This window comes from Tursiops truncatus, chromosome 13, assembly GCF_011762595.2.
Source record: "Tursiops truncatus isolate mTurTru1 chromosome 13, mTurTru1.mat.Y, whole genome shotgun sequence".
NCBI lineage: Eukaryota > Metazoa > Chordata > Mammalia > Artiodactyla > Delphinidae > Tursiops > Tursiops truncatus.
The window spans coordinates 7,004,266-7,024,395 of NC_047046.1; the positions used below are offsets into that span (position 1 = coordinate 7,004,266).

Sequence of the window (20,130 nt, forward strand, 5' to 3'; positions counted from 1 at the left end):
AAGTTGAGATTTATGTTTTATTCGGCAGGAATTTTTAGGACTTCAAGCCCGGGAGGCATCATCTCAAGTAACCCTGAGAGAACTACTGCAAGGAGGAAAGGGGGCAAGCCAGCATATATAGGAGTTTTACAACCAAGGGCAGGTAGTCTGAACATCAAAAGATTATTGTTAATTAAAGAAAACCAGATATGTCAAGTTTAGGAATTTAGCGCTTTTCTCTGTATGGGAAGATGCAAGAGTCTGGGCTCACTGAAATCATTCCTTTGATATGCACCTCAGCTATCTGGGGCCAGTATCCTGTGTTTTCACATCCTGAGTTTCCTCAGGGCTCACCTAGGGAGTGGCTGCAGTCTGATGGCCCCTAGACAGCAGGTAGGCAGGTGTTCTTTTGCTTCCTGAGTTCCCTCAGGGTTCACCAGCTCACCATCTGGTGGTGGCTGCAATCGCTGATGACTGTGACAGCCTTTGTTTAAATATTCCATTTATCAAAGACTAAAGAGAAGAGGCCACAGTCTCCGGTGCAGATTATGCCGGATGTCTTCGTGTGCAGTTTTGAGCAGAAAATTTAAGGGTGGTAGTGGTGGTGGCAGAGAAGTTTGCAAAGGAAGGAGGGGAATGAGGCAGATATGAGTGGAGGATAAAGCAAAATAGAAAAGAACAACCTCCACCATCTACAAAGCTCTTTTTGGTCACCGTTTCCCTAACTCTCATAGCTCTACAAGTTTTGTAGTGTTATTCCCATTTCACAAATGGGACTCAGGCTGAGGATGGATATGAAGGGTTTTTCCCAAAATGAAACAACTAAATGGAAGCAAAACTAAGACACACCATGTGTGAAAACCTGATGATAAATGGAATATTGCCTGTCACATCAGCAAAGAAAGGCTGTCACAGTCATCAGCGATTGCAGCCACCACCAGACGGTGAGCTGGTGAACCCTGAGGGAACTCAGGAAGCAAAAGAACACCTGCCTACCTGCTGTCTAGCGGCCATCAGTCTGCAGCCACTCCCTAGGTGAGCCCTGAGGAAACTCAGGATGTGAAAACACAGGATACTGGCCCCAGATAGCTGAGGTGCATATCAAAGGAGTGATTTCAGTGAGCCCAGACTCTTGCATCTTCCCATACAGAGAAAAGCGCTAAATTCCTAAACTTGACATATCTGGTTTTCTTTAATTAACAATAATCTTTTGATGTTCAGACTACCTGCCCTTTGTTACAAAACTTCTGTATAACCTGGCTCCCCCCCTTACCTTCTCGAGCAGTTTCTCAGAGCTATCTGAAACGCTGTCTCCCGGGCTAAAGTCCTCATTTTGCCCCAAATAAAACTTAACTCACAACTCTCACGTCGTGCATTTTTTTAAGTCAACATCTTTCTTAAGTAAAAGAGGGGGTTTCCCCCCTCTCACAAAAGAGAGTCAATTCTAAATGACATTCGTGAAAGAAGGTCTTCCAGAGCCTATCTGATTCCAGTAATAATATCTTCCATTTATGGATACTCACCTCCCACTATGTGTCAAGAACCTGCTCATTTGGGGATAGAGTCCAGGTGGATTCATTTCACAAAACTTTCCTGGGTTCTTACTATGTGCCACGCACTGTGCTAGGCACTGGGGAATACAGTGAACAAGAGACAAAACCCCCAATCTCACTGAACTTACCGGTCTTAGTTACAAAATCCCTACAAAGTAAGGATTGTCTGTAATTCCCAGGGGGATGGTAAAATGGAAGCTCAAAGGTGGGATGAATTAAGTTCACCTGTTTGTAAGATCACACAGCTAATAGCATGTTACTGATCTTAAGACACACATTTTTCACATTTTCACATCTCTCATACTGTCACTGAGTCCAAGCTCGCTCCGCTCGCCACACGACAGGCCAATAAATCGGAGGTGTTGAGGCAGGGAATACGACTTTGGCAGACCGAGAAGACAGCAGACTACTGTCTCAAAATAACTGTCTTATTGGGGTTTGGATGCCAGTTTATTTTATAGAACAGAGAGGGGGGAGGAGATGAGGAAGTAAAATGAAAAGGACATAAGATTTGCAAATGTCCCCCGGAATGGCCAGCCTGAGGAGGGAATGTGTTCATTTCTTCTTTCTTTGCAGCCATCCACAGGTGGACCGGGGCCGGATATTTCCCTGAACAAAGGCTCTTTGGTTTAACATTCATGCAAAGGGGCAGGGTTTCCTGAGGCAGCCCATTGTGTATAGACAGTATCCTTTTAGTGAACAAAAGCAGCGGAAAGCAAAGGTTAAAGTAAAAGAAACAGTTCCAACACGTAGTCAGATTTGGCTCTTCCCTGTTACAATATCAAGATGCTTTGCAATGGATGGAGTCTTAGCATCGGGCACAGTTTAATTTGGCAGCATTCTTCTCTCTCAGTGATGCATAAAATAATGCTGCATCTTACAACCAACGGCATCTTAGATGTGATGAAATATGGATGAGTGGCCAGTCCTGTGGAGTAGACCCAGTGTCCTCAGCTCTTTTCCTCACCCTTCTCCTGCCCTGCTTTGTACGGAAGCGGGTGGTGATCCCTATGAGTGAATGCCCAGGCTTTCCTGTTCCTGAGCTTCCATCTAGGTTAAGTCAATGGGAAACAGCAGTGAGACCACCCCCACCCCTTTGAGCAGCCTCTCTAGCAGTAGCTAGCGGGTTGTCCCCCTGCATTGTTTAGGGATCCCAGCCCCTGGGCTCCTGTAACATAGTGCCCTCCCTGGATCTAGTCTCTAGCCTACCAGTGGTGACTGATGGCTTCTTGCTACTGCTAATCTCCGAGTTGCCTCACCACCTCTGTTTAGCTTTTCAACAGTTCCATTCCCTGTGTTACCAATCCCCCGAATGAAATTCTCCTCTGCTTTAAATACTTAGATGGGGTTCTGTTTTCTCGGTGGATTCTGCCTGACATTGCTGGCATTCAAACCCAGAGCTACACTTCCAGGTCACGCTAGCGCACACGTCACAACCTGTCAGCAATCAGGTACTAAAAGGAGGAACGACCCATTAAATAAACATAACGGTGTTTCTCATCAGGAAGCCACAGAACCCGAGAGGCAGTGGAATTATTGCAAAGAATACAGGAATCCAGTTGAGGACCTAGGACTGTCAGGAAATTGACTAAAGACCTTTCAGGCTTAAGTATTACTATTTTTCTAGAGTAAGTTACAGTTTTGTTCCAATGAAAGTCCAAAAGTTGAATCTGATTGGCTTGTTTCCAATCGTGTCCATTCCTAAATCAATCACCATAACTAGACAAGCCCTGAGTTAAGTGTCCATTTTTGGAGCTGGGTTTGGAGAGTGGAGACGGGGTACATTCCAAAGGAAATTTGAGGCACTATAACCAGAAGAGGGAATGATGCTGAAGTATCAAAACCAACAGATGTTTACTCCAGCCATCCTCATACATGTGCTAAAAATTAGTTTAAAATCTACTGCCCTAGGGACTTCCCTGGTGGCGCAGTGGTTAAGAATCCGCCTGCCAATGCAGGGGACACAGGTTCGAGCCCTGGTCCGGGAAGTTCTCACATGCCGCAGAGCAACTAAGCCAGTGTGCCACAACTACTGAGCCTGTGCTCTAGAGCCCACGCGCCACAACTACTGAAGCCCGCGCGCTTAGAGCCTGCGCTCTGCGACAAGAGAAGCCACCGCGATGAGAAGCCCGCGCACTGCAACAAAGAGTAGCACCCGCTCACCGTAACTAGAGAAAGCTTGCGCACAGCAACAAAAACCCAACGCAGCCAAAAAAACTAGCGCCCTTAACACATCAAGTGGGTGTATAGGTGAGGCAGACTTCCTTACTAACAGAATCCTGTTTTGCTTGAGATAGCAGTGTGTCCAGCTAAAGATACTTGATTTCCCAACCTCGCATGCAGTGAAGGAGGCTACGTGATGCAGTTTTGATCAATGAGCTGTAGGTGGATGCTGAGATAGGGCATCCCTTCTCTAGGGAAACATTGTGAAAGATTTTTAAATGGACAAAAAAGAATACTGGGTGTCCTATTTATCATTCTGTTTAGTGTTATCTTTCATTGTCTTTGAGCTATTTTACAATTTTGTAAGTTGTAGAAAACCAATAGTAATGCAGTTTGCTCTTGTCCATAGAGATGCAAATAACTTGTGTCTGGTGGAGCTGTAATTGATTATTTCTCTGTTGACTAGTTTTCCATCTATTTGTAAATTCATTTCAGCATTTCTTTTTTTCTTTTTTAAAATTTATTTATTTGTGGCTGTGTTGGGTCTTCGTTGCGATGCGCAGGCTTCTTCTCATTGTGGTGGCTTCTCTTGTTGCAGAGCACGGGCTCTAGGCTCACGGCCTCTAGAGCGCTCAGTAGTTGTGGTGCACGGTCTTAGTTACTCCACTGCATATGGGATCTTCCCGGACCAGGACTATGAACCCATGTCCCCTGCATTGGCAGGTGGATTCTTAACCACTGCACCACCAGGGAAGTCCCCATTTCAACATTTCTGATTGCTTATGTATGTGTATATGACTGCCTATGTGTGGGGGTTTATTTGTTTGTTTGTTTTTTTTTGCGGTACGCGGACCTCTCACTGTTGTGGCCTCTCGCGTTGCGGAGCACAGGCTCCGGACGCGCAGGCTCAGCGGCCTTGGCTCACGGGCCCAGCCGCTCCGCGGCACGTGGGATCTTCCCGGACCGGGGCACGAACCCATGTCCCCTGCATCGGCAGGCGGACTCTCAACCACTGCGCCACCAGGGAAGGCCCTGTGTGTATGCTTTTTAAAATTCTCCTTTGAATTGGTTTTCACATCTACTAATTCCCTTATTAATTAAGAAGTGAAATAAAGCCTTTGACACATGTTTATTTATAATTGGATTAGAGTCATGCTTTTTTTTTTTTTTTTTTCCACGCCGCGCAGCTTACAGGATCTTAGCTCCCCAACCAGGGATTGTATCCAGGCCCCCAATGAAAGTGCAAGTCCTGACCGCTGGACTGCCAGGAAATTCCCTATTTAAAAAGAAAAAAAAATCACTTAACACTTCTCAAATAAAAAGGCAAGGCCTCATTTTAAAACAAAAGAAAAAAAAAAAAAAACCCTTGACTTTTCTGTCTTCTTTCCAACTGAAACATGACATAAGCCATGTTGCAAGCCTGAGAATGCAGGTGCGTATGCTAAGAACCTTGGACTAGAAACATATATAGCCTGTGTTCTGGAGAGCATTGTTGACTGACCATATCAGCTCTTAACTGTCCTCCTTCCAGAGCTTCCTATTGTGAAAGACAAACACTCTCCATCCCTACCCCCGCCCCCCCCACCCCCAGACTGTTTAAACTAATACACTAGGGTTTTCTATTATATCAATACTACACAATGCATTCCTAAATGATACTATCAGGAAGCCAGGTATTTCGGAGACAGGCCTGGGACCTGGGACTCTTTGCTGCAGTGCTGCAGTGCTTGCACCTGGACAAACCTCTCCTCCAGCAACAAAATACGGAAGAAACTATAAGGGAGTGACTTCCCTGGTGGTGCAGTGGTTAAGAATCCACCTGCCAATGCAGGGGACATGGGCTCGAGCCCTGGTCTGGGAAGATCCCACATGCCGTGGAGCAACTAGAGCCCGTGCTCCACGACAAGAGAAGCCACCGCAATGAGAAGCCCACGCACCGCCACAAAGAGTAGCCCCCGCTCGCCACAACTAGAGAAAGTATGCACACAGCAACTTAGACCCAATGCAGCCAAATAAATAAATAATAAATTTTTTAAAATAAAACAAGCTCTCTAAAAAAATGTGCTCATTAAAAAAAAAAAAGAAGAAACTATAAGGGACTAAAAAATAACTGCGTGTATGCACAGTTGGGGCAAATTCTGGACAAAAGATACAAAAAGACCCAAAAAAATCCCAACTGCCACTTCTGAAGAGCTGGGAGCAGAAACAGGGTGTCCGGGAGCCAAAGCAGGGCACTGCACATGCCCCCTGCCCTCAGCACCACCTAAGGGGTGGGCAAAAAACCTCAGTCACCCCTCCAGCCAGACCCCTGGACACACCCCTACCCTCACCCCATATAAGAAACAAGCTCATCTCCCACTCGGGGAGTGAGCAAACAAGGGAAACTGTTCATTGTTCCCGCTTCCCCCTGCTGCAGGAGCCCCAGTAAAAACTTGGCTGAATTTCTTGTGTGGCCTCTGATCAATTTCTATTGATTGGGGAAGGCCAAGAACCCTGGTTGGTATCATTTCCTTTAACACAAGGGGGGAACCCATGGTCAAGCAAAGCATGTGTGAAGGAAGGAGACAAAGGTTGAGACCTGGCTGAGAGACAATGGGGAAGTGATGTGAGACCTGTCATTCACATGAAGAACAGAGGAAGGAGCATGTTGTCACTCACTTTCTGAGAATGATTTTGGCGCACACAGCAGTAAGTAGCAGCTTGCATCAAGCAACAGCGAGCAGTAGCTGGAAGCAAGATCTTAGTTCCTGGGCCGGGGGTCCTAACCACTAGACCACAGGGGCCAGCAGCTAGGACCTGGATCCCTAGTTCTTGCCTGCCTTGTCAAGAATGAATTCAGGCAAGGAGGCAGAAGGGAAAGAGAAAAGTAAGAAGTTTATTGGAAAAGCAAAGTACACACGGAATGTCAGACGCACGGGCGAACTCGGGCCTGAAGCCCACTTTTTTCTGCCTCATGAAAAGTAAGCGGGAGGCCAGTTGTAAATATCTAACCTGGGGCCCATCTATCTCCTGCCTCGAGAAGACTTCTGTCAAAGAGAATGAAAGCGTTTGCCCTGGGCTCCCTGAATGCGAAGTGACTTCTTACCACACCTGATGCTTTGTCATGACATCATCTATTTTCTCAGGAAATCATGGGTTTTATTTTTCCACTCTTGGGGCTGGCTTGGACCTTAGCCAGACATTTTCTTTCATCTGGTTCTTTCTGGGCATTTTCAAGATGGTCACTTGGGGCAGAGTGGGTATTTGTTGACTGTCTTTCTAGCATCTCCTCTCTGTAAAAGGTCCATCTTGTCTTGGAAGTGTTCATCTCCTCCCCACACTCAACCCATGTGGTCGGTCGAACCGTCACAACCCCCCCATTCAGAGGTGGAGCCTGTGACCCAGGTCTAAGGCAATCAGCACATGGTGCCCTGCTGGTAACAGCGATTAATTGATTCAAGGGTAGATCAATCAGAGTGAATCCCAGCACACTTTTGAAGGAGCTTCTAGAAAAGAGGCTCTCTCTTTCCCACTGGACTTGAGTCTCAGAGGATTCACACTAGAGCTGCCGGCAGCGATCTTGCCACCATGTGGGGTTTTTTGTTTGTTTGTTTTTTGTTTGTTTACTTATTTTTTTATTTGGCTGCATCGGGTCTTAGTTCCCTGGTCATGGATCGAACCCAGGCCCCCTGCGTTGGGAGCACAGCGTCTTAACCACTGGACCACCAGGGAAGTCCCACCCCACTGTGGTTTGGGAATAAAGTCAATATGGAGAGCAGATTGGAGAGAGAGAGAATGTTTGACCCCTGATTCCAGCCACATCTGAGGTCAGCCTTAACCCTCAACTTTTCTGGATAAAAGTCAACACATTCCCATTTTTGCTCAGGCCGGTTTGAACTGGAGTGTCATTTTCAAATTAGTTCTGATGGACACATAGGGTTAGGGCTAGTGCAGCCCTTACAGGGGTTTGTTAAGACCTATTCTACCCAACGTTTCCTAACATTTTCCCCCCACTGTGATATACCCAATGATTTTATGCCCTTGCAGAGCACAATCTCATAAACAAATCTACATTTTGATGACATCTCCAAATGACCGCAAGGATGTAAATCATTATAATAATTTGTGATTTTCACAACTAATTACAATACACACATAAGGTAGGTGGCCATGGACTATGGTAGATTAAATGGGCTGTTGTTTGATTCCTTTCGTTCCCCCTCAAGAAGGCATTTTGGAGCTCTTAGGACAAGGCCCAGTCCAAAGAGAAACATAGGACTAACCTTCAATCTGTCTCATCTGCTTAAGTAAATAAAACTATAAACTCTAATACTTCCATATTAGCAATAAATGACCAGACACACGCCATACATGAAACTGAATTCAGGGAATTCCCTGGTGGTCCAGTGGTTAGGACTCCTCACTTTCACTGCAGGGGGCACGGGTTCAATCCCTGGTCGGGGAACTAAGATCCCACAAGTCATGTGGTGTGGCCAAAAAAAGTAAATAAATAAGAAATAGAAACTGATTTCAACATACCAGTGGATCGAGACACACATGGACGAGGACTGACCAGTGAACTGGGCTCAGTGTATTCCCAAGCTACATGAACTATCTTCAAAACTAATACATTTTTCATCTGTTAGCTCTGGTCTAAATTGAAAACATTTATTCTTTTCTGAAAAGAGAGCTTGTATTTGTCACCTTTCTCTCTTGAAGGATGGATAGCCTTTGAGAATTATTTTCTCAAGGGCAAGATGGTAACTTTCGCTTGGATCTTTGATGTTTAAACTGGTTTAGAAAAAAAACATATTTTTAAATTAATACAGTATTTGTCTTTTCTCTGTGTTCTCTATTTGTCTGTCAAACCCTGAGCCAACCAATTTCCCTAGGCTGCCTGGGGAGGTATAGGAAAAGGAACATACAGGGCAGAGAAACACAGGAGAAAGAACTATAAGAGGTGGAGACAGCTCCTTCACAAGGTAAAGAGGATGAGAAAGGCCACATCAGGCAAAAGGTCCCCATCGCCTCTGAGAGGGCAAAGGCCAGAATGGTGTAGAAGAGCTGTTGCTTCTGAGAAGAGCTCCTGGCATAACCAATGATGAGGCTCCCAAACACAGTCCTGATTCCAGCCCCAGAGCCAGCCACCTACTGTGACAGCCTCAGGTCCAACAAACTTGGCTGCTGTGTTGATGTCCCTTGAAATGGCACTGCAATGTATATGTATAACTGAATCGGGGATTTCTCTGGCGGTCCAGTGGTTAAGACTCTGTGCTTCCACCGTAGGGGGCACGGGTTCAATCCCTGGTCAGGGAATTGAGATCCCACGTGCCGTGCTGTGCAGCCAAAACTCAAAATAAATAAAAGAGTAAATGGGGATTCTTGTACCATCTTTGCAAAAAAAAAAAAGAATAACAGAATCACTTTGCCATACACCTGAAACTAACACAACATTGTTAATCAACTATGCTCCAACATAAAATAAAAAGTTAAAAAAGAAAGCTGGGGGGCACTGTTTTGGAAGCTGCTGCTAAGAGTAAGCAACGTCAGGGGACATGGGGCTGCCAAGCTGCTGAGGCTCTCATCTGTCAGCGTCTCTGTTCATTTCAGCACCACTGCAGACAGCGACGGGCTCAGTAGCTTAGAGGTTCTCCTGACCTAGAAGGAGGTGGAGACAAACGTGCAAATGTACATTTTCAGGGGATGAAGCGCTGTGGCAGGAGAGCTGCTCCCAGTGCAGAGAGACAGAGAGCTAGAGAAAAAAAAAATTTTTTTTAATGAAAAAATTTTAAGAATCCAGGATTGGATTCCAGTTTCAGGAATAGCTGGATTCTAGAGATAAAATAACATACTCAAGAATCTACCTCTCTCAGGGGCTTCCCTGGTGGCGCAGTGGTTAAGAATCCGCCAGCCAGTGCAGGGGACACGGGTTCGAGCCCTGGCCCAAGAAGATCCCACATGCCGCAGAGTAGCTACTGAGCCTGCGCTTTAGAGCCCGCGAGCCACAGCTACTGAGCCCACGTGCCACAACTACTGAAGCCTGCGCACCTAGAGCCCATGCTCCGCAACAAGAGAATCCACCACAATGAGAAGCCCAGGCACCGCAACGAAGAGTAGCCCCCGCTCACCGCAACTAGAGAAAAGCCTGCATGCAGCAACAAACACCCAACACAGCCATAAATAAATAAATAAATAAATATATTTAAAAAAAAAAAAGAATCTATATCTCTCAAAGGATTGGGAGCCTGGGATTAGCAGATGCAAACTAGCATATACAGGATGGATAAACAACAAGGTCCTACTCTATAGCACAGGGAACAATACTCAATATCCTGTGATAAACCAGAATGGAAAATAATATGAAAAATAATATATGTATGTATAACTGAGTCACTTTGCTGTACAGCAGAAATTAACATGACATTGTAAATCAACTATACTTCAATACAATTTTTTTTTAAATCTACTTCTCTCAGAAAATTATAAAGCAAAAGTGAAAAGTGCTTATGCTTGATAATTCTGGGTACACCTAGGGGAGTTACTTTGTACTATTCTTGTAGCTTTTCTGTAAGTTTGAAATTATTTCAGATTTAAAAGTTTTTTAGGGGACTTCCCTGGCAGTCCAGTGATTAGGACTCTGCACTTCCAATTCAGGGGGCACAGGTTCGAACCCTGGTCGGGAAACTATGACCCCACATGCTGGGCAGCGGGGCCAAAAATTAAAAAAAAAAAAAAGTCTTTAAAAAAGAAACTATCTCTTTTCATGTTTTGTCTTCTTCCCTACGCTTTTGTCATACTCTCCAAATACTTCCCAAATTTACTGCTAGTTTAGCAATCCCAGAAGAAAGACTATCTTTTCCAGTGGTTCTAGCAAACAACTCAGGTTGGTATCTGCCATAGATCAAATGTTTGTGTCCCCCCAAAACTGTACGTTGAAATCCTAACTCCCAATATGATAGTACTAAGAGGTGGGGCCCTTGGAAGCTGATTAGGTCATGAACGTGGTGCCTTCATGATGGGATTAGTGCCCTTATAAAAGAGACCCCGACAAGGGCCTGCTTCACCTACAGCCTACTCACATGACTGACCTTCCCTCGGTACTTGCCCCAGGTCCCAGATAGTGACAGCTTATCAAAGGGGCAGTGAAGGGCGTACCCCTCCACTGGTTTCCCTGGTAGCAAATGAGCCCACCTGACGTCAATTCCCCTATAATTTGTCATCTCCCCTTCCCCTTGAGAGTGAAGACTGCCACCAAGTCCTGCCTGCCATGTGCTGCACGTGGTGGGGCATCGCTCTGGGAACTTGCTTCAGACATGTAAGCTCCCCCATCCATTAAACCACTGATGCCTCAGATAAAATAAAACAAAAGAGACTCCGGAGAGCTCCCTTCCCTTCCGCCAGGTGAGGACGCAGAGAGCAGACGACAGGAAGTGGCCACTCACTAGTGATTCTGCTTGGCACCTTGATCTTGGATGTCCCAGCCTCCAGAACTGTGAGAAATAATCACAGAAATAACCTGTTGTTTATAAGCCACCCAGTCCATGGTATTTTGTTAGAGCAACCCAAATGGAGTCATCAGTCCCTTGAGTCCTGTGCCCACCTGACCCAGTCACAGTGGCCACAGGGATGAAACGATCTGATCTGCCAGATGTCCATTCCTAGAGCCAGATCCTCCCAAACCTCAGAGATGGTCAAACCTCGGGGATGGATCAGTCAGCAAAGGAAATCCAGGTGCCAATGCCAAAAGGAGGGCACGTAGATGCTGGGAAGACCCAAACAGCATAGAACTACCCCATCATCCAAGCTCTTGATCCCAGAAGCCCTGCTCAAAGGAAGAAGGATGGGGGGACTGAGATGATAGGGAAGGAGCAGACATGACAGAGGTTAATGAAAAGCAACCTGTTCTGCTTCTCCAAAAAGTTTGATGTTTCATAAGGTCATTTGCCCTTCCTGCCCTTCCTGCAACACAGGACTAACAAGGGACACAAGTTCTGCCACAAGAGGCCCATAAATATTCAATATAGAGGAGGATTAATTTACAAAGATGATACAATTTGATCATTATGGGGCAGGAACTTGGTCAGGTTTACAGTGAAACCCGTCTTTGTTTAGCCCTCGTATAAGGGGCGCAAAGCTCCCTGACATTCTTTTTTTTTTTTAATATTTATTTATTTGGTTGCAGCGGGTCTTATTTGCAGCAGGCAGGCTCCTTAGTTGCAGCATGCATGTAGGATCTAGTTCCCTGACCAGGGATCGAACCTGGGCCCCCTGCATTGGGAACTTGGAGTCTTAACCATTGTACCACCAGGGAAGTCCCAGCCCCCTGACATTCTGAGAGTTATATTACAATACATTTAAGTGTATCTCTCTTTTATTACAAAAATATTACAAAACATTCATAGTGTGTACAGTAAAAAACCAAATTTTCCCCATCTCCAGAGTGCTATTAACAATTTGGTACATATAATGATATTAATAGGAATATTAACTAAAACATATATAGCATTTACTCTATGTTGTATACTGCTCTAAGCACTTTACATAGATTAACTCATTTTTGTTACTCAGTTCAAGCTCGTACTGCTCACTGCACAACAGGCCAATAAATTGAGAGATGAATTGTTGGGGCAGAGAATAGCGACTTTATTTGGAAAGCCAGCAGACCGAGAAGATGGTGGACTAGAGTCCCAAGGAACCATCTTCCCTGAGTTAGAATTCATGCTTCTTTTATACTAAAAGCGGAGGGAGTAAAGTCCTGGTTCCGGTCAGACTTGGGAGGGGATGTGTTAATTTCTTTCTTCCTGCAGCCATTCATAGGTGAGCCTGGTCAGGAGGTTTCCTGTGAGCTAAACCAATGTATTTTACTTTATTTTATTTTTTTCTTATTAGTTAACCATTTTATACATATTAACGGATATATGTCAATCCCAATCTCCCAGTTCATACCACCACCACAACCACCACCACCCCGCGCTCCCCCCCCCCGCACCCCGCCAATTTCCCCCCTTGGCGTCCATATCTTTGTTCTCTACATCTTAAACCAATGTATTTTAGCTTAACGCTCATTACATAGGAGGCAGGGTTCCCAGAGATGGGCCATTATGCATAATTTAAATTTATAGGCAAAATCCCTTTAGTGATTAACTTGTAATAGAATGCAGAAGTTCTTCCCTATTACAATTTTGCCTTCATATTAGAATAACATGGGTAATATCATTTCCATTTGACACGTGAGGAAATTGAAACTTAAAGAGGAAATTAGCTTGCCTAAAGATCTTGCAGCCAATAAGTGAAAGAATTAACTTTAAACCCAGGCAGCCTAACTCCACAGCACATATTCTTATCTTCCAGATTTCTAAAATGCATATACATGTTTTTTACTGAGTTGCAGTTCACATAAAGTAACCATTTAAAGTGTACAATTCAGGGATTCCATGGCGGTCCAGTGGTGAAGACTCCACACTTCCACTGCAAGGGACACGGGTTCGATACCTGGTCAGGGAACTAAGATCCCCCATACCACACAGCGTGGCCAAAAAAAAAGTACAATTCAGTGGCATAATACATTGTTGTTCAAACACCACTTCTATCTAGTTCCAACATTTTTTCACCCCCAAAACAAACCCTGTACCCATTAAGCAGTCATTGCCTATTCTCCCCTATCTCCAGTCTTTGGAAAATACTAATCCACTTTCTGTCTCTATGATTTATATATTCTGAATGTTTCATATAAATGGAATAATACATTACCTCTTATGTCTGGCTTCTTTCACTTAGAATGTTTTTGAGGTTCATGGACTCTGTAACATGAATCAGAACTTCATTCCTTTTTATGATGGAATAATAATACTTCACTGTGTGTTGATACCACAGTTTGTTTATCTGTTCATGTGTTGATGAGCACTTGAATCGTTTCTACCTGTATTATTCAGGGTTCTTCAGAGAAACAGAGCCAATAGGGTGTATATATATATACAGAGAGAGATTAATTTTAAGGAATTGGCTTATGCAACCATGAAGACTGGTAAGTCGGCAGGGTAGACTGGCAGGCTGGAGACCCAGGGAAGAGCCAATGTTGAGGTCAAGTCCAAAAGTCATCTGCAGGCAGAATTCCTTCTTGCTTGGGGGAGGTCAGTCTTCGTTCTAGTAAAGCTTTCAGCTTACAGGAAGAGGCCCACCCACATTATAGAGGGCACTCTGCTTTACTCAAAGTCCACCAATTTAAATGTTAATCTCAGTGTAAACTAGCTAGCTAGTGGGAAGCAGCCGCACAGCACAGGGAGATCAGCTCAGTGCTCTGTGACCACCTGGAGGGGTGGGAGGGAGACGCAAGAGGAAGGCGATATGGGGATATATGTATATGTATAGCTGATTCACTTTGTTATAAAGCAAAAAACTAACACCCCATTGTAAAGCAATTATACTCCAATAAAGATGTTAAAAAAATGTTAATCTCTTCCAATAGACACCTTCAGAAAAACATCCAGCATAATGTTTGACCACATATATCTGGGCACCGTGGCCCAGCCGTGATGACACATAAACAATCACACCACCTTTGCTATGGTGACTAGTGCTGCTCTGAGCATTTGTGTACAAGTATTTGCTTGAGTCCTATCTTCAATTCTTTTGGGTATATACCTGGGAGTGGAATTGCTGGGTCCTATGGCAATTCTATGTTTAACTTTTTGAGGAGCTGCCAAACTGTTTTCCACAGCGGCTGAGCCATTTTACGTTTCCACCTAGCGATGCACAACAGTGTATACATTATTTTTTTAGCTTCCAAAAATGGGATTATTCAACACAAACTCCAGTGCATTTTTTGTGTTTTGGTGGGGGCCTGATCCAAAGGTAGTGTTGTACAAGTGAATGCTACTATTCTTTTTAATAACTACACAGAATTTTATTGAATGGAGACACCATAATTTATCTCATTCCCCACCAATAAAGATTTAAGTTGCTTTCAACTTTATTTAACTTTTTATAATGGAAAATATATACAAACACAGGGAGAATAGGACAATGAATATCCCTGTTCCCATAATCCAGCCACAACAATCAAAAACTCATAACCTCTGTTTTTCTATTTCTCTTCCCCTCTCCTGTTGGAGAGGTACGCGGGCTTCTCACTGTTGTGGCCTCTCCCGTTGCTGAGCACAGGCTCCGGACACGCAGGCTCAGCGGCCATGGCTCACTGGCCTAGCCACTCCGCGGCATGTGGGATCTTCCCGGACCGGGACACGAACCCATGTCCCTTGCATTGGCAGGCAGACTCTCAATCACTGCACCACCAGGGAAGCCCCTGTTGGACTCCTTTGAATCACATCCCGAATACCATGTAATTTCATCTACACATATTTCAGTATTTATTTCCAAAAGATAAGGACTCTTTCTTTAAACATAACAAAAATACCCCGTTATCACACCTACGATAATTAGCAAGAATCCCTTACTATCTATCCTTAATTAGCCAGTCCTTGTTCAGATTTCCCCTAATGTCTCATACTTTTTAACAGTTAGAGTTGAGAGTACAAACAATTGGTTAATATATCTAGTTTTTTTTTTTTGGCCATGCTGCACGGCATGCTGGGTCTTAGTTCCCTGACCAGGGATCGAACCCGGGGCCACAGCAGTGAAAGCACAGAATTCTAACCACTGGACCACTAGGGAACACCCTATATCTCTTAAATCTCTTTGAATCTATAGTTCCCCCCTCTCTTTTTAATTTTTCTTACACTTTATACCTAGGGGGGAAAAATACATTGTTTGCAATTTTTAAGACTCATTTTGAAATGGTGAGGAACTTCCTTGTCAGCTTGTGTCAGGTCAGGGTAACTTTTCTCCTGATCACCCTCTGAAGCAATCCCCAGCTCTCTCCTTAACGTTCAGGCCCCTAGCTTTCTCCTGGGCTGTAGCAGGAAACAAAACGAAAAATGTGATAAATCATTTACACCATAAATTCAGTCAGTAGTTCCTCCTCCCTTCCAGAGAGGGCATTTTGAAATAGTTTGGTAGAGAAAGGAACTCTGAGACTCAAACAGTGACGTTGAAGAGGTCACTGTAGGGACTTCCTGGTGGTCCAGTGGTTAGGACTCCGTGCTTCCACTGCCGAGGGCCTGGGTTCAATCCCTGGTTGGGGAACTAAGATCCCACAGGCTGCTCAGTGTAAGTAAGTAAGTAAGTAAATAAATAAATAAATAAATAAAGGACTCTGTCAAAAAAAAAAAAAAGAAAAAGAGAAGGTCACTGTAATGCATGGAGTGGTTACCCCTCAAAAAAAAAGATATGTCCACATCCTAACCCCCCAAAACTGTGAATATGACCTTATTTGGAAAAAGAGTCTTTGCAGTATTTAAGTTAGTGATCCTGAGACCATTCTGGATTATCTGGGCCCTAAATCCAATGACAAGTGTCCATAGAAGAGGTACACAGAGGAGAAGGCTATGTGACCATGGAAACAGAGATTGGAGTGATGTAGCCACAAGCCGAGGACCGCCAACAGTCCCCAGAAGCTGGAAGAGGCAAGGAACAAACTCTTCCCTGGAGCTTCTGGAGGGAGCACAGCGCTACTGACACCTTCATTTCAGAGTTCTAGTTTCCAGAACTGTGAGAGAATACAGTTCTGTTGCTTTAAGCCACCAAGCTTGTGCTAATTTGTTCTAGCAGCCTCGGGAAGATAACACAGTCACATACCAGGTCTCTGATCGGGAAAGGCGTTTTGGAGAAGCAGAGGCCCTGGATTTCTACCTATGACATAATAAGAAATATATATGTTGGTCTCTGCCCCTGGTTCCCGACACAGAACTCCTAAATCCCTTGGAATTTCCGGGGTGATAGGATTGTCTCGTGTTCTAATGAGGTGACTTTTTTTTTTTGCCATGCCTCAAAGCATGTGGTGGGATCTAGTTCCCCGACCAGGGATCGAACCCAAGCCCCCAGCAGTGGAAGCTCAGAGTCCTGACCACTGGACCGTCAGGGAAGTGAGGCGACTCTTAATGGACTGTTGGATGGGGGCTGGTTACCAGGAAGACCGAGCCATGATTAGAGGCTTGGAATTTTAGCCCTAGCCCCCGTTCTCCAGAGAAAGGAGAGGGGCTGGAAATGGAGTTAATGAGCGACCGTGCTTACATGACGAAGCCTCCACAAAAAGCCCAGTTCTATGAGGTTTGGGGAGCTTCTGGGTTGGTGAACACATTCATGAACCAGGAGGTCCCCAGCCCCATGGGGACAAAAGCTCCTGCACTCAAAACCCTTCCAAACCTCACCCTACATACCTTTCACCTGGCTGTTCTGTCTCTTTATCACATCCTTCATTATATAATAAACTGGTAAACATAACTGTTTCCCTGAGTTCTGTGAGCTGTTCTAGCATATGCTCGAATCTGAGGAGGGGTGTCATGGGAACCTCGAATTGCAGCCATGTCGGACATAAGTTGTAGGTATCTAGGGGACCCACAACTTGCAATTAGCATCCAAAGTGGGGGGCAGTCTCATGGGACCGAACCTTTAACCTGTGAGGTCTGGGCTAACTCTGGTTAGTGTCAGAATTGAATCAAACTGTAGGACACCCAGTTGGTGTCACAGAGAATCATGTGGCGTGGGGGAAAAAAAGATCCCACACACCTGACATTGGAAGTGTTATGATTGTGGCCGAGGTGCAGGAGTGAAAGAGACACACCGGGAGGAGTGTGCGTTCCTAACACACCGTCACACAGACACTCCCCCCGCTTGCCACCTGCCGGGCGGTCCCGCAGGGAATGTCCACTGCCTGCCCCTGTCACGTACGGTGTCATGTTATCTCACAAAGCATCGGGGGAGGTGGCCCGGCGGGGTCCAAGAGCTCCAAGCTCATACCAGATCAGCCTGGCAGGTGTGGTCGCAGGTCCTTTCAACCTGCCCTTCCTGTGTCTCCTCAGAGCCAGGAGAATAAGTAAACTACAGAGGTCTGTTGGGAGTCATTCGTCCACTAGTTCATACGTTTACTCAAGACATACTTCTTGTGCATCCCTTTGGTGCCAGGCTACCATCTGGGCTTGCAGAGCTGAATCAGACCCAGCACTAGGCTTCGTGGAGACAAGGGGCTGGGGGAAGACACACAGGTAAACTGTTACAATCCTGCGTGGTCAGCGTGTGAGTGGCAGATAGGGGCAGAGAAAAGGTTTAACCCAGACTAGAGAGGGAGAAGCACAGGAGGCTTGGGGGCTGGAGGAAGAGGTATCCCCTGGGCTCCCTGTATGGTAGCCACAAACCACATGTAGCTTTTATAATTTAAACTAATTAAAATTAAATAATATTGAAAATTCAGTGCCCATTAGCCCCAATTTCAAGTGCTCAAGAGCTACACGTATATTACAGAACATTTCCATCATTATATTTAGAAAATTCTAGTGGAAGTTGCTGAAGCCGACAAAAGGGGAGGTATCTAGCACTAGGAAGGAAGGGAAATGTGTCCCCAGCGGCCCCTATAAGACAGCCTTCGGACACTAAACACTGCTACGTCTCCTGTTGGACATTGAGGCCAGTTCCTATGGTGTCTTGAATTCCCTGCTAAGGAAAACAGGGAAGCATGGGAGCATTCAGCTGGGTTGGTGGGTGGCAGGTGACATCATCAGGTTTGAGTTCTAGGAGATGGGTTGGAGGAGGAACACGACAGGGGGCAGGAGGACCAATCAGGAGGTGGTTGTTTCCTCTAGAAACTTGGACCAGCCGAAGTGGTAGCAGTGTGGGGACTTTCCCAGTGGCCCAGTGGGTAAGCCTCTGGGCTCCCAATGCAGCGGGCCCGGGGTTCGATCCCTGGTCGGGGAACGAGATCCCGCATGCATGCCGCAACTAAGAGTCCACATGCTGCAACAGCCTAAATAAATAAATAAATATTTGAAAAAGTGGTAGTAGTGTGTGTGGAGAGAGATTTAGGGCGTACGATCTGTAGATGGGGATGTGGCCAGCAAGGAAGAGGGAACCAAGCTACGGCTTCAGCTACTTGATGGGTGGTGCTAACAGTTCCCTTTGTCTGATGTGAGCTTTATTTTCAAAGTGTTGGTTCTCAAGGGCTTCAGTTATCTGGGACACCACACTCCTTGATAACATTGCCCCTATGGCTCACCATGGAACACACTAGAAAGAGAAGTCATGGGCTCTGACCCTGCAGAATTCCCAGGTGACAGCAGTGGGCAGTACTGGGGCTCCAGGGTAGGCAGAAGAAGCGGAGGGGGACACATATTAAAAGCCTGTTGCTTTTCCATCTCCTGCCTCCGATCCTCTACAACGTCACTCACTCAAAAATGGTTCCTCCAGGGCGTCCCTGGTGGCGCAGTGGTTAAGAGTCCGCCTGCTAATGCAGGGGACACGGGTTTGAACCCTGGTCCGGGAAGATCCCACATGCCATGGAGCAACTAAGCCCGTGCGCCACAACTACTGAGCCTGCGTGACACAACTACTGAAGCTCACGTGCCTAGAGCCTGTGCTCTGCAACGAGAGAAGCCACCGCAATGAGAAGCCCGCACATCACAAGGAAGAGTAGCCCCTGCTCGCCGCAACTAGAGAAAAGCCCGCACGCAACAACAAAGAGCCAACGCAGCCAAAAATAAATAAATTAAATAAGTTAAAAAAAAAAAAGTTTCCTCCATGAGAACCTGCTGTATAAAAAGAAGAAGAAAAAAAAGGTTCCCCCTGCCACTGAATTCAAGGTCCTCTGCAAAACAGCCCCACTCAACGTGACCTGTTTTATTCCTTATGATTCTGCAACATAGACTCCAAATTCCAGACTCCTCGAATGTTCCTCAGATGCCCCCTCCACCTTACTTTTTCCATGCTGCTCATTTTCCGGAATGTCTGTTCCTTCTATTTCTGCCCCTAGAAATTTTAACAACTCTCCCTCATCCCCCCCACTCACAAAACTCCAATAAACCAGCTGTATTTTTTTCGAACACATATTAAAGTCATAGCTATAAAGTCGAAGTCCATGTGGATATTACTCTCCATCATCTAAAATCATCTCACGTATCATCTATGGCGTGTCTACCACATTGTGGAAAATATTGCCTTAAACCGCTTATTCAATTTGCTTTTCCTTTTTTGTTATTTATGCACTTGTCTTATTTCTCCTAGTAAACACTCAGCCCCAGACAGCAGATAACATCTTCCTCATTTTGGGGATCCTGAAGCATCTAGATAACGTACCTCAGAGGTTCATTGAGTAAGCATTTTTTTTAATCAATAAAGCCTCTATTTTTAATTAATTAATTAATTAATTTATGGCCGTGCTGCATGGCATGTGGGATATTAGTTCCCCAACCAGGGATCGAACCCGCGCCCCCTGCAGTGGAAGCGTGGAGTCTTTACCGCTGGACCGCCAGGGAAGTCCCAAGCCTCTATTTTATATCAGGCATTGTGATTGATAGCTAGAAGTAAAAATAAGAACAGTAATGAAATTTGGCTTAAAGAAAATTTAAGACTT

General features: G+C 45.2%; 1 long non-coding RNA gene and 1 pseudogene across 1 annotated transcript in view; both read right to left on the reverse strand.

Moving 5' to 3' along the window:
• Nucleotides 1-3,464: 3,464 nt before the first annotated feature.
• The window catches only part of LOC109552600 (uncharacterized), a 65,983-nt gene continuing 49,317 nt past the window's right edge, over nt 3,465-20,130 (reverse strand). Inside the window, exon 5 of the long non-coding RNA XR_012325101.1 lies at nt 3,465-4,971. This is a non-coding gene — a long non-coding RNA (uncharacterized lncRNA). The remainder of the gene's footprint in view (nt 4,972-20,130) is intronic.
• Nucleotides 7,271-9,503, reverse strand: LOC109552565 (ATP synthase F(0) complex subunit C2, mitochondrial-like; annotated as a pseudogene).